The sequence below is a fragment of the Cebus imitator genome, unplaced genomic scaffold (genome assembly GCF_001604975.1).
Source record: "Cebus imitator isolate Cc_AM_T3 unplaced genomic scaffold, Cebus_imitator-1.0 Scaffold337, whole genome shotgun sequence".
Lineage (NCBI taxonomy): Eukaryota > Metazoa > Chordata > Mammalia > Primates > Cebidae > Cebus > Cebus imitator.
This window is the reverse complement of record NW_016107652.1, coordinates 1,457,680-1,474,771: the sequence shown is the minus strand read 5'-3', so window position 1 is coordinate 1,474,771 and position 17,092 is coordinate 1,457,680. Positions and strand designations below refer to the sequence as shown.

Below are 17,092 nucleotides of genomic sequence, written 5' to 3'. Positions count from 1 at the left end.
AGAGGCTTCAGAAATAACACCACACATCTACAGCCATCTGATCTTTGACAAACCTGACAAAAACAAGCAATGGGGAAAGGATCCCCTATTCAACAAATGGCAATAAATGGTATGGGGAAAACTGGCTAGCCATATGCAGAAAGCTCAAATGGATCCCTTTCTTATACCTTATACAAAAATTAATGTAAGATGGATTAAAGACTTAAACATAAGACCTAAAACCATAAAAATACTTGACGAAAACTTAGGCAATACCATTCAAGATACAGACATGGGAAAAGACTTCATGACTAGAACAGCAAAAGCAATGGCAACAAAAGCCAACATTGACGAATGGGATCTAATTAAACTAAAGATTTTCTGCACAGCAAAAGAAACTGTCATCAGAGTGAAGAGGCAACCTATAGAATGGGAGAAAATTTTTGCAATCTATACATCTGACAAAAGACTAATATCCAGAATCTACAAAGAACTTTTCAAAAAGCATATGAATAAAAGCTCATCATCACTGGTCATTAGAGAAATACAAATCAAAACTGCATTGATATAATATTTCACACCAGTCAGAATGGTGATCATTAAAAAGTCAGGAAACAACAGATGCTGGAGAGGATGTGGAGAAATAGGAACAATTTTACACTGTTGGTGGGACTGTACTTCAACCATTCTGGAAGACAGCATGGCAATTGTTCAAGGATCTAGAAATAGAAATACTATTTGACCCATCAATCCCATTACTGGGTATATACCCAAAGGATTATAGATCATTCTATTATAAAGACACATGCACACGTATATTTATTGTAGCACTATTTACAATAGCAAAGACTTGGAAGCAATCCAAACGCCCATCAATGATAGACTGCTTAAAAAAATGTGGCATGTATACACCATGGATTACTATGCAGTCATAAAAAAGGATGAGTTCATGTCCTTTGCAGGAACACAGATGAAGCTGGAAACAATCATTTTCAGCAAACTAACACAAGAACAGAAAACCAAACTGCATATTCTCATGTGTAAGTGAGAGTTGAACAATGAGAACACATGGACACAGGGAGGGGAACATCACACACTGGGTCCTAACAGTGGGTGTGGGGGTAGGGGAGGGATAGCAATAGTAGGAATACCTAATGTAGATGATGGGTCGATGGGCGCAGCAAACCACCATGGCATGTGTATACCTAAGTAAGAAATCTGCACATTCTTTACACGTACCCTAGAACTTTAAGTATGATAATAATAATAATAATAATAATAATTAGGCAAGGATTAGATATGAGATCTTGTAATAATTCATGATCTACATTTACTCATTTGTAAGTACAAATAAATAAAATCTAACACACACACATACACACACAAAGAAAGCAAAAGCAAAAAAAAAGACACATTATTTCTGCTAGCTCTATTCCAATAGTCATGCCTAATGGGGTTAATGTGGCTTTCACAGAATTGGAAAATAAGATTTTCTTAGTTTGTATAAACATTGAAAGGTTTTCAGGACAACACAAAACAAATGTGCATATGACATGGCACAAGAAACAACATTATATTGAAAATTGCTTTTAGAATACTATTAAAAATAGTTTTTTAGGCCGGGCATAGTGGCTTACATCTGTTATTCCAGCATTTTCAGAGGTTGAGGCAGGAAGATTGTTTGAGCCCAAGAGCTCATGACCAGCCTGGTCAAGAATAGTGAGACATTGTCTCTCCAAAAAAAAAAAAAAAAAGAAGTTTTTAAATTGGCCAGAGCCAAGTGCAGTGGCTCAAACCTGTAATCCCAGCACTTTGGGAGGCCAAGGCAATATGACTTCTTGAGCTAGGATGAGCGCTTTGTGGCACATGTCTGTGGGTCCAGCTACTTGGGAGGCTGAAGTGGGAGAATTGTTTAAGCTCAAGAGTTCGAGGCTGAAGTGAGCTGTAATCACGCCACAGCACTCCAGCCTGGGCGACAGAGCAAGACCTCATCTCAAAACAAACAAACAAATAAATAACTACCCAGGTGCAGTGGCACACCTCTGTATTCCTAGCTACTCAAGAGAGTGAGATGGAAGGATTGCTTGAGCCTGGATGTTCCAGGCTGCAGTGAGCTATGATCACGCTACGGCACACTAGCCTGGGGAACAGAGAGAGACCCCATGTCAAAAATAGTCAAAAACCAAAAATGAAAATAATGTTGCTATTAGAAGCAAATAAAAAGATTTATGTGGGATCTTTCCCATGCAAAACCTTTTGAAGCAATATTGCAATGATTCTTAACTCAAAATAAATTATGGCATATTTCCATTTGGGGAATTGCACACTTAAACAATATTATATAGCTATCAATTTAGCTTACAAAGAGCTGCCAGATAGAATTTACATAATGTTTCCAGAGACATCTTTGTGAATTAATTATGGCAAGCAAACCAATTAGGTAACGAAGATGGACAGTTCAGCCAAAGAAGAGAAAACAAGATTTTTCCCATGGCAGAATACTCACCTTAGTAAACAAAATGTGTAGAAAACTTGATATCAGAAAGATTACAAAGTTAATGATTTCTCAATTTTTAACTCATATTCAAATTTTCTAAAAAGCTGTATTTAATATCACTTAAATTAGGAAACTAAGTTTTTAAACATATATGAAATGTACTTTTAAATACTATTTATTTAAAAATTAAAATAATTTGCATTCCCTAGTAAATACATAGAAATGAATAAAGTTAGAAAACCTAGGGAGAAGCAGAGCCCAGGATAACAAAGCTGTAATTTTTTATAGTTTATTTAATTGATAAAATGTATACAGTTTTATACATGTTAATGCATGGCTGGTCAATAAAAAGTAGAAAATTAAGACTTTCCAGAAATGTATGCATTCTGGTGGAGAATGAGACATACATCAATCATTACATACATCCACACACACATATACATGTGCAAATGCATGCCAAAAATATATGCCACTTATATACCCCTATTTTATGCAAAATATATCTGGCAAATATACGGTATATACTTTTGGCAAATATATCTTATCAGCCAAATATATACACCACATATTCTAGGCAAATATATCTGATAAGATTAGCTAATTTCAGGCAAGTATACTTAATAAAACTCTAATTTTGATAGAATTTCCAAAATAAAAGTAGAACAATTTTTGGCATTAATTTAAAATTTTTTTTAACCAAAATAAGAATATGTCTTACACCTTACACAACATGCAATAACCCTTTCAAAATGTCATTAGTTCTTCTTGGCATTTGGGCTCTCAACTGAGCACATTCAACAATGCAATAAATAAGGACAATGATCCTTCATTACACATGTTCTTGAAGGTTCTAATCTACTAGAATAAAAGACTTGTACTTAAAAAATATACCTGATTGCCTTCATTCATAATTACAGGGAGATACATGTTATTTCTATTTTGAGTTTAATGTTTCACTGCACAAATAGAAACATCAATGCATATGAAAGCTATCATAATGAAACTCATTTACATATAAGATGGTTCCAAAAAGTTAAAAATGACGTGAAGAGAAAGATGAGGAAAGACCAAGCTTAAATTCCTTTTCACTGAATTTGAAAAAGCTCGTATTATTCCTCTGATTGTAATTACATATTATTGTCTGTAATGTACCACAATTTCCAGGAGGATTACTTTCTTTCCATGTTACATTTGTATGAATTATACTTTGTGAACTTTGATTTTTACCTTCCTTAAATTATAATCAGAAAGAGTTGACTTATATCATGAAAGATTTATATTTACATTAGGCAGTATCATTTGAAATAGATGAGCTTTGTATGTACTGGTTCCCTTCAAACCCAGTTTTGTTTGTAAACAAAATCTAAAAGTAACTGTAAAGTAGCACATCATTGTGGTTAAGGGTATGGTAATTAGAGTCAAACAAACTTATTTTTCCAAAGTTTGCTGTGGTACTTAAGAGCTATGTAAAACTTTTCAATGTAATTGAATTTGCCAAGATTTATAACTTTATAAACTGTTTCTTATATGAAAAAATTGAGATAATGATAACATTTTCCATTTAATAACCTTGAGAAAGAACAAAGATTGAGGCATATCACTTCTTGATCTCAAAATATATTTCAAAGCTACAGTAATGAAAAGAGGATGGCACTGATAAAATAAAAGACAGACATAAAGACCAATGGGACAAAATAGAGAGTCCAGAAATAAATTCATCCATATAATGTCAACTGCACTTAGATAAAGGTACCAAGAATACACAATGGGAAATGACAGTCTCTTTATCAAATGGTGTTCGACAAACTAGATATCTAGAGGCAAAAGAGTAAGTTTAGACCCTTACATTATGCCATACACAAAATTTAACACAAAATGGAGTAAAGACTTAAGACCTGGAACTATAAAACTCCCACAGAGAAATGTGGAGGAACAGCTTTAGGACATTGGTCTTGGAAATTGTTTCTTGGATATGACACCCAAAGCTCATGCAACAAAAGTAAAATAGCAAGTGAGACTACATCAAACTAAAAAGATTCTACAAAGTAAACAATCAACAGACTGAAAAGACAATCTATGGAATAGGAGAAAATATTGCAAACCGTATATCTGATGAGAAAGTTAGTTTTCGAACTGTATAATGAACCTCAACAACTAAGCAAAACTCATGAACAAACAACCTGATTAAAAATGGGCAAAGGATTTGAACAGATATTTCTTAAAAGAAGACACCAATTGCCAACAGGCATACGAAAAAATGCTCAACATCATTAATTATTGGGCATATGTAGCTGAAAACTATAATACAATGAGAAATCACCTCATATATGCTAGGATGGTTATTACAAAATAGAAAATAAAAGGATTGGCGAGAATGGGAAGAAATTGGAATTCTTGTACATTGTTGGTGGGAATGAAAGTCGTTTGGTAGCTATGGAACACAGGATGGATGTTCCCAGAAAAATTAAAAATGAAACTACCATATGAGCCAGCCATCTTTCTCTTGGGTATACATGCAAGGGAATAGAAATCAGGATCTCAAATGGATATCTTCAAGCCTATGTTTACTGCAGCATTAGTCACAATAGCGAAGATATGGAAACAGTCCAAGTGTTCATGTGCAGATAAATAAAAATGGATAAAGAAACTGTTGCATCTACACATCATTGAACAGAATTCATCTTTAAAAAAGAAGTAAATCCATCCTGCTATTTGTAGCAACATAGTGGGACCTGGATGATATTATGCTAAGTGAAGTCAGTCAGTCACAGAAGAAAAACACTGAATGATTCCACTTATAGAAAATATACAAAATAATTAATCCAAAAATAGAATGTTGATTTTCAGGAGCTGGGTGAAGAGAGAATGGTGAGATGTTATTCAATGAGTATAAAGTTACATTATACAACTGAGTATAATATCTGTTGTACAAAATAGTGCCTACAGTTAACCAAGGTAGCGTTGTGTATTTCAAAATTTGCTAAGAGCATTGATTTCATGTCGTGTTCTTACCACAGAAACAAAACAAAACATAGAAACGAAAAGACACAAGGAAACTTTGAGAGGTGTTGGGCATGTCTAGTTTCTTGATTGTGGTGATGCCATCACAGCTGTTTGTATACATCCAAACTCATCAATTTGTACACATTAAATAAGTACAGTTTTTGTACATCAATTATACTCAATAAATCTACTAAAATTTTTAAAAAATGTGTATATGAAAGTAATCACCTTTTTCCATACTTGATAGAGAAATGTATATTCAAGATTTAATGATCAGGGATATGAAATGGCTCAGCTTGAGGTGAGACAAAATCAGATATTAAATAGAAATAATCTATTAAATAAATAGAAAAGACAAGCTGTGGGATGGAGGCTGGGGAGGACAATGATAGTAAGAGGACACAAAAATTGAGAAAAGGACACAGCTGAAGACGGAGACTCAAACAATAGCAAAGAATCCAACTATTCATGTCTATCAGATATAGAAGGATTTAGCAGAAATATATCTCAAACTTTTGAGTTAGACAGATAGGACCTCTATTCAACTGCCAATTCAATTATTTGACTCAATTCTTATTTGTGTAAATGTGGTTACCACTCAGTCCACTCAACTGTAAAACTGAAAAAAATAACATTCTCTATGGTTCTTAAAAAATGCTAACTATTGGTATAGCTACAAGGAGGATCTAAAGTTTGTAGTTTCTGAAGCATATGCAATTTGTGGAGTTCTCTTAGAAAAATAATTCAAAATTAATGTTACTAGCTTACATAAGAATAAAAATTTAGAATGAGAAACTAAATCACCACCAATTACAAATACCACAAATTTCACATAGTTCAGAAAAATAACAAAAACATTTTTATTAATGAACAGCTAAACACAATTGTAGAATATATATTTTTCTAAAATATTGGTGGCATATTTCATGACTACTTCACAGGGCAATGATTTCATAATATAATTTTCTATATAAATTACAGAAAACTGGTTTTCTCTTTCCTCTAGCATACTTGTTAAATTTGTTAATTATTATTATAAAAGGAAAGCAAGTTTAGAAAATGTTCAATATAGGGTCACAGCTTAATACTGAAATCATTATCAAATATTCAGGTTTATTGCTAAATGTAGGAAAACTATTACCAGGTTTCTTCCACTTAGACAATAAAACTACAAGTCATTGCAAATTTTCATTTGGGGTGACTTTTTATATACTGTCTGAATTGATGCTACCAAGTAGCCAGTTTGTCAGTGATGCTCTTATACTGATCTTTGTATTATGAATTGTCTGTTATCTTTGTCAATGTCAGTATTTTGTGTCAAACAAACAAGAAACAAATCTTTGGCCAATGATCTCATACAATACAACAATAATCTATAATATATAAAATATGTGATCTCACAAATAGAGGTACTCAATGTTTGTTTTAATAATACAAACTTGTGCCCTATAAATACAAAATTTCTGATAAATTCTACTTTATACAATGTCCCCCGAAAGAAAAATACCTATTGTTTTCTTATCTCTCATATGATCCCTTATTGTTTACATGCCTGACAGAACATTTCTTCCTTTTTGATTAGACATCAATGAGAACCAATCTTTTGCATATTATTTTATATTTCTGATGATTAGTATAATTTTTCACAGACTATCTTCTGGCTCCAAACATGTGGAATCTTGTTTCTTCTATTTAATCAACTGCTCATAACAGACACTAGGCAGTTTGTTGTATCTTGTTGATATTGTGATATCCCCTCTAGCACTACTTCTCCTGCACAACAGTGATGGACTAGGGATTGTAAGCAATAGAATTATTTCTGGAAGCACTCCTAGACAAAACAGAAAGCAAAAATTTGACTTTCTGTGGAAGTAAGTGCCTGTGATACAGAAAAATATTTATCCCACAAAGTCCAGACTATCCCAGCTCAGCTTCTTCTGAACAAGATCCTAAAATTATCTGGAAGCACTGCAGCACCATTGACAGTAGGAAAGGTAGGATGGAGGACAAATAAGGGGGGTAACAAACTTGGTTTAAACAAATGCAAATAAAATATTTTAAAATATAGAAATTGTTACAAAAGCATAGGACCATATATATTAGTCAGCTCAACATCTTATAACAAAATATTACAGACTGGGTGCCTTCTCACAGAAATTAATTTTCTCAAAGTTCTGTAAGTTGGAATTCCACTGATAGAGGTGCTAACAAATTCTATTTCTGATGAAGTCTTCTTTCCTGGTTTGCAGATGGCTGCAATCTCACTATGTCCTCATATTGCCCTTTCCTCAGCAAGGGTGCATGGGGAGAGAGAGCTCTCTGCTGTCTCTTCTTATAAGGACATTATCAGATCAGTGTCCAACATTATGACCTCATTTAACCTTAGTTACATTTTCATAGGCTCTGTCTCCATACACATTCACTTTGATGGTTAGGGCCTCAGTGATTTTATGGGAGGTGAAGGTAGGGCACAATACATTTTATAAAACCATTCTTAATACCTCTCCTAGGGTCTTGTAGGGCGTGTGTGTAAATGAAGGTCTTTAAATCTTAAACTTCTTCAGCTTTATTTAATGCTACTGGTCACTAATGGGTTCTACCATTTAATGAGTATGCTGCTCATGTGACTATCTTAATATAGCATCGTTATTAATAGTGCCATTTTAATTTTATTAAGTTTATTATTTTTAAAATGAAAACTTTAAAAGGCATAATATTTAAAACTGAAAATCTGTAGTCGCATTGCCTATATTAAAATATATGTTTATATCTGTTTAAATACATATATATGCATTTCGAAAGTTATACTTACAAAGAAACCAGTGAATTAGGTAATAAATTATTCAAGTATAAATTTCCTTAGCTCAAAGTACTTGTCTCAGTCTTGGTTTCATATATAAAGATGTAGTATTTTCTATATGTGCATAGATTGGTTCAAAAATCATCGGAATTTATATAGAAAATATAATTTTGTAAAAGTCTATAATCAGATCTAACAATAAAAATATTTGCTACAGTTTAATATTGTTTTCAATTACCTGTAATATTTGAAAAACAGTGAATTTGACAGTTATAAATACAAAAAATTATTGTATATATGTCTTATTTTAAATGTTATGCTTGGAGGAATCTCAAAACATGAATAAAAAATAAGTATTCTGTAGCAAAAATTTTTTCTATATATTGGTAAAAAATGATGTTTTTTCCAGATCTAATTTTCAAATTATAAGTTCATTTATTGCTGCTATTAGTAATAATATTATGGTACAATTTAAGCAAAGTCAATAGAAAAACTATCCAGCTGTCATAATCTAACTGTGAGTAAATAAGAAATTAAGCAGCAAATAAATAGAAGTGAGAAATTGAAGAAGCTGAAGAAAACAAAGCAAAACTCAACAGAAGAACAAGTGTTTTAGACTTCTGTAGAGAAATCTTACTAAGTAAATAATTAGAATACCAAATCCATTTAGCATCTGTCAATTTAAGTAAATAAAAGGGTAACATTTAAAATTGAGTGCCTCCAAATAAGTGTTTAATTTAGATTTAATATGATAGTAAAAGCTGAAAATGAAAAACAAAAATGCTCTCAATTAAAGAACTGACAGTTCATATTTAATTCTGATATCGTGACTAAATATTAAAACAGCTGTTCTCTTAAATCTGTTTTCCACAGATCCCTGGAGAGATTTGTAATTAGAATACTAGAAAATTATTTTTAAAGGGTAATTCATTTATAAAATTTTCCTTTCATAATTATTATATGAATAAATATATTAAAATGTATTACTAGATTTTGTTGGTGATATATGTGTGTAGATAGGCATATACATGTATACATATATTTAATATGTAGAGACACATAATTCCCCATTTTTTTATATATAGAATTTCAGGTTCTTAAACAAATGGATGTATTTCTCTCTTTTCATCCTCTAGAGGATTTATTCATAAGTATTATTTGTGTCAAGGGTATCCAGAAGCCCTTTTCCACTTTAAATAGTTTAGTTCTTTCATTAAAAAGTCTATGCTCCAATTTTATGCCAAAGAAATTCTTCATGTTTTCAAATTGTAGCTTCTTATTCAGCATACCACTATCTAGTTGCTACCTGTGTGTATATATATATAGAAAATAGTTTGTATTTGTGTGTGTGTTTGTCTATATCCAAATACATAGTTCCCACACATTAAATAACCTTAGGGCTACTATAAGTAGCAACTGCTTGCTTGAAAATTACTATTTAAACAACAGTAAGAGAATCTGCTATTGGTACAGAGGAATGAGTGCCTCAACAAAGAAAAGCCCAAGGAGAAATGCCTTCTCTGTTTTAATCAAGGCTTTAAAGGAAATTAACATCAATACTTCTCAAACTATTCTATAAAATAAAGATGGATACTTTTCAAATTATTTTATGAGGCCAGTATTACCCTACCATCAAAGCCAGACAAAGACATCACAAGAAACAAAATCTACAGACCAGCATATCATATAAAAAAAAGATACAAGTATCTTCAGCAAAATACTAGCAAACAAAATCCAGCAGCATATTAAAGGATTATATACTATGACCAAGTGGAATTCATCTTAATAATACGACACAGGCACAAAATATGAACTCAATCAAGGTAATGTCTGATATTGGTAAAATAAAAAAAATCATATAAATTGATTTTTAAAAATCAACAAAATATAAACTTTAACATGATAAAACATTTATCAAAGTAGAAAAAGAGAAAAACTTTATCTTTTTAAAGGGATCTCCAAAATCCCACAGCTAACATTATATACAATATTGACAAAAGCTTTCCCCAACAGATCAGGAGTAAGACAAGAGTATCTATCCTTACCAATTCTATTCCACATTATACTAGAAGTTCTAACCAGATAAATTGCACAAGAAAAAGACAGAGAAGGTATTCCAATTGGAATGAAAGAATAGTGAAATTATCTCAATTCACAACTCATATATGACTTTGTTGATGCAAAACCTTAAGAGTACACATACACACAAATCTATGAGCCCTAATGAAGTTCAGCAAAGTAACAGATGTAAGCTCAATATGAAAATCAGTTTAATTTCTGTACAATGATAATGAAACATTTGTAAAAGAACAGTTTCATTTATAATAACATGAACAAGTGTGTAAGGATATATTTAACCATGGAAGTGTAAGATATAAAACATTATGAGAAATTAAATAAGACCAATAAATGAAAAGTCATCTTTTATTAATTGATTGGAAGATATAATGTGGTTGTCTACCACAAATCATCATGTGTTTGGAGATATATATGGCAATAACTTAATATTACAACTATTTTTTGATTATATATAGGTGTACTGCTGTCTTGTTATTCTGGAGGTATATATATATGTGTGTATATATATATATATATATCTGTATATTATATATATAGATATAGAGATAGATAGATAGATACATAGATAGATATCTGTATTCCACATTTTAAAATTTTGTTGGCCGAGTTTGGTGGTGCATGCCTATAATCCCAGCACTTTAGGAACCAAGGTGAGAGGATCACTTGAGCTCAGGGGCTCGAAATCAGCCTGGTTAACATGGCGAAATCTGGTCTTTACCAAAAATACAAAAGTTATCTGGGAATGGTGGAACATACCTGTAATTCCACTACTTGGGAGGCTGAAGTGGAAGGATCACTTGAGCCCAGGAAGTTGAGGGTGCAGTGAGCTGAAATCGTGCCACTGTACTCCAGCCTGGGTAACAGAGTGAGACCCTGTCTCAAAAATAAAAAAAGATTATCAAACTTATGAATGATAAACTACATTAAATAGTCTTCTCTCAACCTCCATTGATACAGCTAGGTATTTCTCTTCGGCTCTTAAAGGTAGATCTAAATAAAATGGCCTAGGTAAAGCAAGGTGTAAGAGGATTTTCTTCCTCCCTTCCTCCCACCTTTCCTTCCTTCCTTCCTTCTTTTCCCCTCCCTCCCTCTTGCCCTTGCCTTCCCTTTCCTTCCCTTCCTTTTCTTTGTCTCTTTCTTCCTCCTTTCTTTCTTTTTCATCAGTAATTAGGGACCATCCATTTTATTTTTACCTTTCCTTCTTCTACCACGTACTTCGGTAACCAAGTGTAAAATTCTTCAACCTTTATTGTTGTCCCACATTGATGAAGTTTAGCATTCTCTTCTTTAACAACAGTTAATAACTATTGTTTTGTTATTCATAATTTCTAAAATATGTGTTCTGTTCATAATAAATTAGACTTTCTATTACATTTTGTGTTTCTTTGGGCTGCTATAAAAATACTACCAACTGAGTGGCTTACAAACAAACATTTATTTTTCACAGTACTGGAGGCTGGGAAGTCCAGTAAGGCTCCAGCATTTTCTCAGGGCCCACTTCCTCTGAGACTTGCCTTGTAGCCTTGTTCTCATGTGGTGCAAGGGGCCAATGAGCTTCCATTGGGCTCTTTTGTAAAGACACTGATCCCATTCATGAAGATTCTACTCTTATGATGAAATCACTTCCCACTGGCCCTCATCTCTTAATACTATCATATTGGGAATTAGGTTTCAACATAAGAATTTTTGAGTGACATGAACATTCAAATCATAACAGATATTAAACAGTTCTGCCTACAGATGCTTCCATAAGTGGGCATCACCAAGATATAGAATATATTACAAGGTTATCTAGAAAAATGTCATTGGTCTCATCTACTACCACCTTACAAGTTTGCCTGTTGGGTTGCGTATACAGTTCTATATAACAAATTGTTTTGTTTTTGTCCTTCTAATTGGATGACTGTTCTTATTGTTGAAGTAATTAGAGAAATCACATTTGATTGGTCCTTGCTTCTCAAAAAAAAAAAAAAAAGCATTTACCTGGTAGTAGAACACTAGAGTTGTCCCTGCACTTTTTACTTCTAGCCATAAAAGATCAGTATTTTAAAGGTATGGATTTTTGAAGTGAAAAATATACTTTTAAATTTCTACTCTGAGAATTATATTTAATTGGTTCCTGCCATAATAATTTATGTCTAGTCAGAGTTGGTTCAAAGCTTTTTACTTTATTGGTCTAAATTTGAGTCAATAATTTTTGGAGATTACCATGGACCATAGGAAGCAACAAGACAGGAAGAGGATGCTGCCAGATAAGCACCCATAATGGTCTGCATGCAAGCATCGCTAGTCTCACCATCTCCCTTTTCTTCCTCACTTTCACTTTTGGGTCATCCCATATAGGAGATATCATATCCTACTTTCACTTTCTTGAAAGCTTCCCATACGTCACTCCCCCAGAGCATGAGGCCCTGGTGCTGTCAAGATATATAGCCTGATCACAGGAACTGTAACCTGAGGCATCCCGAAGACAATAAATGTAACATTCATTTCTACCCAATATATGTCCTTTCTGACTTAATAGTCTACCCCTTAAATGCCCTAGTATGAAGACAAGTAACCAACCTCCTCTACTCTTTTCTTCCGTAAGGAGAAGCCAGTTAATGGGACTCCCAGACACAGTTTGACCAACTATCCTATTTTATTTTTTTTAATTTTAACTCACTAGTCAATACTCTCTAGGTTGTCTGGATTTCCAAATTGACCAAATTTATAAAATGATTATCCCAGAAAAAATGTCACTCTACTTCAGGATCACACAAATATATCATTAAAATAATAGTGATATAAGTAATAAAAACATACTCTCAGTTTTAAAATCTTGAATAGTGAATAAACTATAAATTGCACAGACTTGAAACAGAAGTTGGCAATGCAAATCACCATATTTTGGGTAAAGACACAGAAATTACAGAGTAAATACAAACCCCAAGAGTGAAAGAAAATGAAATGCTATTTCAAATACTCTGATATAGTGTCTATTTATTAATCCTAAAGTTTCATTCTTACATTTATTTAAAGCTAGTTAAGTCACTGACATTTTAAAAGGGTTAGCTTCTAAATAATTATAACTTGCCATATAACTGGTATACAAATATATACACGGAGAGAGAATATACTCATAATGATCGTTATATACTCATGTTAATTGTATATGCCTTTTAAAACTATGAATTAATATTCTATAATGTTTTAAATATTGTATCAACAATTTTACTCACAATCTTCTGATAGAAAAATCATTATTTTTATCATGTAATACAGGTTCAGAAACGTACAAGTTTAATGCCTCAGCTAATGATATACAGAAAGTTGCGGCAGGGGTCAACAATCACAATTTATTTGGGGATGTCACTTTCAAACTGCTGTTTCACATTGTCCTCTGAAAGGAAATCAATTATATAGAGCTCACTGGCTTAGAGAATGTCAATGTGATGCAGTTTAATTCATCATTCAACCTGTATTGTCTGTTTTACTAGTCTATTGTTTACTGTGGGTGGTAATATAGGTTTAAAACCACATCTGGAAAATAAGGGAAGGTTTATTTATTGGGATATCTACTAGACATTAGTAATATGCCCACAGAAGTGCTTTCCTATCAGACTGAATACATTTTTCTAAAAGATTTTAATTTATTGAATGAGACTGAAGCAGAAAGTAGAAGAGATAATAATTCTATTGCTCTAAATGTAATGTGTTATTGTTATTGCTTCTGGAATTCCATTAAAACACTTGGAAATAAGCTGTCTCAATGAAGAATAATGGATTCAAAGGCAGCTGGAGTGACAAAAAGAGGTAACTAAGTTTTCCATTTCTAAGCAATTTACTGTCTGATGATAAAGACATGCATATATATATATATATATATATATATATATATATATGGTGGGAATTGTTTTGTTCTATAACTACATACAGAACTCCAAATCCAGTGAATCCTTTTACAGAGAAGAACATAAGACAATGAACACAATACAGTCAAGTAAAAATATTGGCTAAAGACATACAATTTATTCTCAAGTGAGTACTTCTTGTGAATTTCAACAAAATGTTAATAAACTAGAATTTTTCCTTTTTATTCCTCCTCCCCAAATTCATATAATTTGCAGAATGTTAACTTGTTCTATGTACAAGAACAAACATAGAACAAACGCAGGGATTACATTTTTTGAAAAGAGACATTTCTGCTACCACAGCATAGAGGCATAGGACAGACTTTCTGGTACTTTCTTAAATAAACAGGCAGATTTTTCTCTATTTTAATTTTTATTAGAGGACAACTAGTATTGAAGAGTTCTTGGTTTCAGTTTCTGACCTCATTTGGGTCAAAGGTAATTCACGCTTCCTGCCCTCTATAGGAACTGCATTAAAACTAGCTGTAATAATTTGGTCATAGGACTTACACTAGGTGAGATATCTATCCTCTCTTCCAACTAATTCATAACATTATCTTCTCCTGCTTTAATTTATCGTATTTGTTTTCAGCCTCTGGGACTTAGTTTTAGGTTGATGTTACATTATAAAATAAGGGAGTATCTGCATGTACCACGTTCAGTATACTTTCAGTAAATAAACAACTCTCTCTTTTTGTTCTGAGTGTGGTTTTTCTTTTTGGAGATGAAGTCTCGCTCTGTTGCCCAGGCTGGAGTGCAGTGGCACGATCTCGGCTCACTGCAACCTACGCCTCTTGGGTTCAAGCAATTCTCCTGCCTCAGCCTCCTGAGTAGCTGGGACTAGAGGCATGCACCACCACATCTGGCTAATTTTTGTATTTTTAGTAGAGATGAGGTTTCACCATATTGGCCAGGCTGGTCTCCAACTCCTGAACTTGTGATCCACCCACCTTGGCCTCTGGAAGTGCTGGGATTACAGGCATGAGCCACCGTGCCCAGCCCTGAGTGTGATTTGAAGATATCTCTTTGATATAGTCTGCATGGCTACCCCCTTGGATCATACATTCCTATTCAGCCTACTAAATTTTCCTGCCTCACCATGTCATAGTCACTTGGTTATGTGTTTAAATGTACCCACACATTCATATTGATAATTTTTGGTGGAAATAAAGCATCATTATTTCTTGTTATAAGGGATATTAGATATCATGCATTTCCACTTCCCTCAGTTGCTTAGAAATAAAGAAACTCAGACGTAGAAAAGTAAGGCCATTTCCTCAATATCATTCATCATAAAATTTGTTGCACAGTCTTACTTAAAAATTTCATGATTCACTATCTTATTTTAAAACTTTGTGAAGTTAAAGGGGAAAACCTTGTGGATCATATACAAAAGACCTTATATTCACAAAATTGAGAAAATATTGCATCTCTTTAATAAAGTAACACCAAAAGTACTATCTGTGCTTGTATTAGTCCATTTTCACATTTATATAAGATACTACTGGAGACCGTGTAATTTAAAAATAAAAGAGGTTTAATTGACTCATGGTTCTGCATGGCTGAGGAGGCTTCAGGGAACTTCTAATCATGGTGGAAGGTGAAGGGAAAGGAGGCACCTTCTTCACAAGGCAGTAGGAGAGAGAAAGCATTCAGAGAAAACTGACACTTTAAAAACCATCAGATCTCATGAGAATTCCCTCATTATCATGAGAACAGCCTGAGAAAACCACCACCATGATTTAATCATCTCCCACTGGGTCTCTCATTAGACACTTGGAGATTACAATTCAAGATGAGATTTGGGTGGGGACACAAAGCCAAACCATATTAGTGTTCTTCAAATACAGGTTTTCACTAAAGAGAATTAAGGGTAGTGCTAAGAAGCATGAAAGTGTTTTAAATTATTGAGAACATTAACTCAAGTTTCCATGCCAATTCTGGCTTTTAATAAACAGTGAATGTTGGAAAATGGTTATATTATTTTTTATTTTTCTATTCAACATTCCTATAGTTCTGGTTAACATTTACTTATTATTAGATATATTTTTATTTATGTTTAGTTCTAAATTTTACAGTGGTCATTTTACCTGAAGTTCAGTTTAACATATGAATAAATATATCACATATGTACTTCTTTCAATTTACAAGCATTATTTAATCAAGCAGTTTCCTGATTTCTACTCTAGACCAATCAATAACAAACTTTGAGAATATCTACTAACTGTTTTCTATGCATTATATTTTTAAATAACTAAATGCCATTCAGAATGTACAAAAATTCTTAGCATGTCATGACAGGTTGATTACCTTTTGGTCCATGTTTGCTTATCGGCTTCATCTCCTGAAATGCCAAGCTAAACCATCCTTTGCCTTCTTCAGGGAATTTTGTGTATCTTATGTATTCTGGAAGATTCCATATCATCTCACACATACTTCCATCTGCACAACTTTCTTTCTGTCCATTGAAGGTGTTTGGCGTTCATCTGACAGTATTTGACTCATCCCTGAAACTTCAATTCAGATATTACTTGTTTATGAAATTTGACAGCCCAATCCTAGATAGGACTAATGCCCAGGGAGAAAATAAAGTATATTTCCAACATTTAAACTAAGTTAGATACCTCTAACTTAGTAATTAGTTAGAGGTATCTAACTTAGTTTAAATGTTTAACTAATTAGTTGGTAATTACAACAGCAGTATAAATGTATATGCTGACCCTTTGGTGACACTGATAAACACTGCTCTTTCTTAATTTGGTAAAACATAGTCAGAGAAGCTCCCTGTTCCTGCATGCCTCTCATTTTCTGAAGCATTCACTCTGCATGGTGTGACTTGAC

General features: G+C 33.0%; 1 pseudogene; it reads right to left on the bottom strand.

Moving 5' to 3' along the window:
• The window catches only part of LOC108287124, a 48,459-nt pseudogene extending 31,703 nt beyond the window's left edge, over window positions 1-16,756 (bottom strand).
• Between the last annotated feature and the right edge of the window lie 336 nt (window positions 16,757-17,092).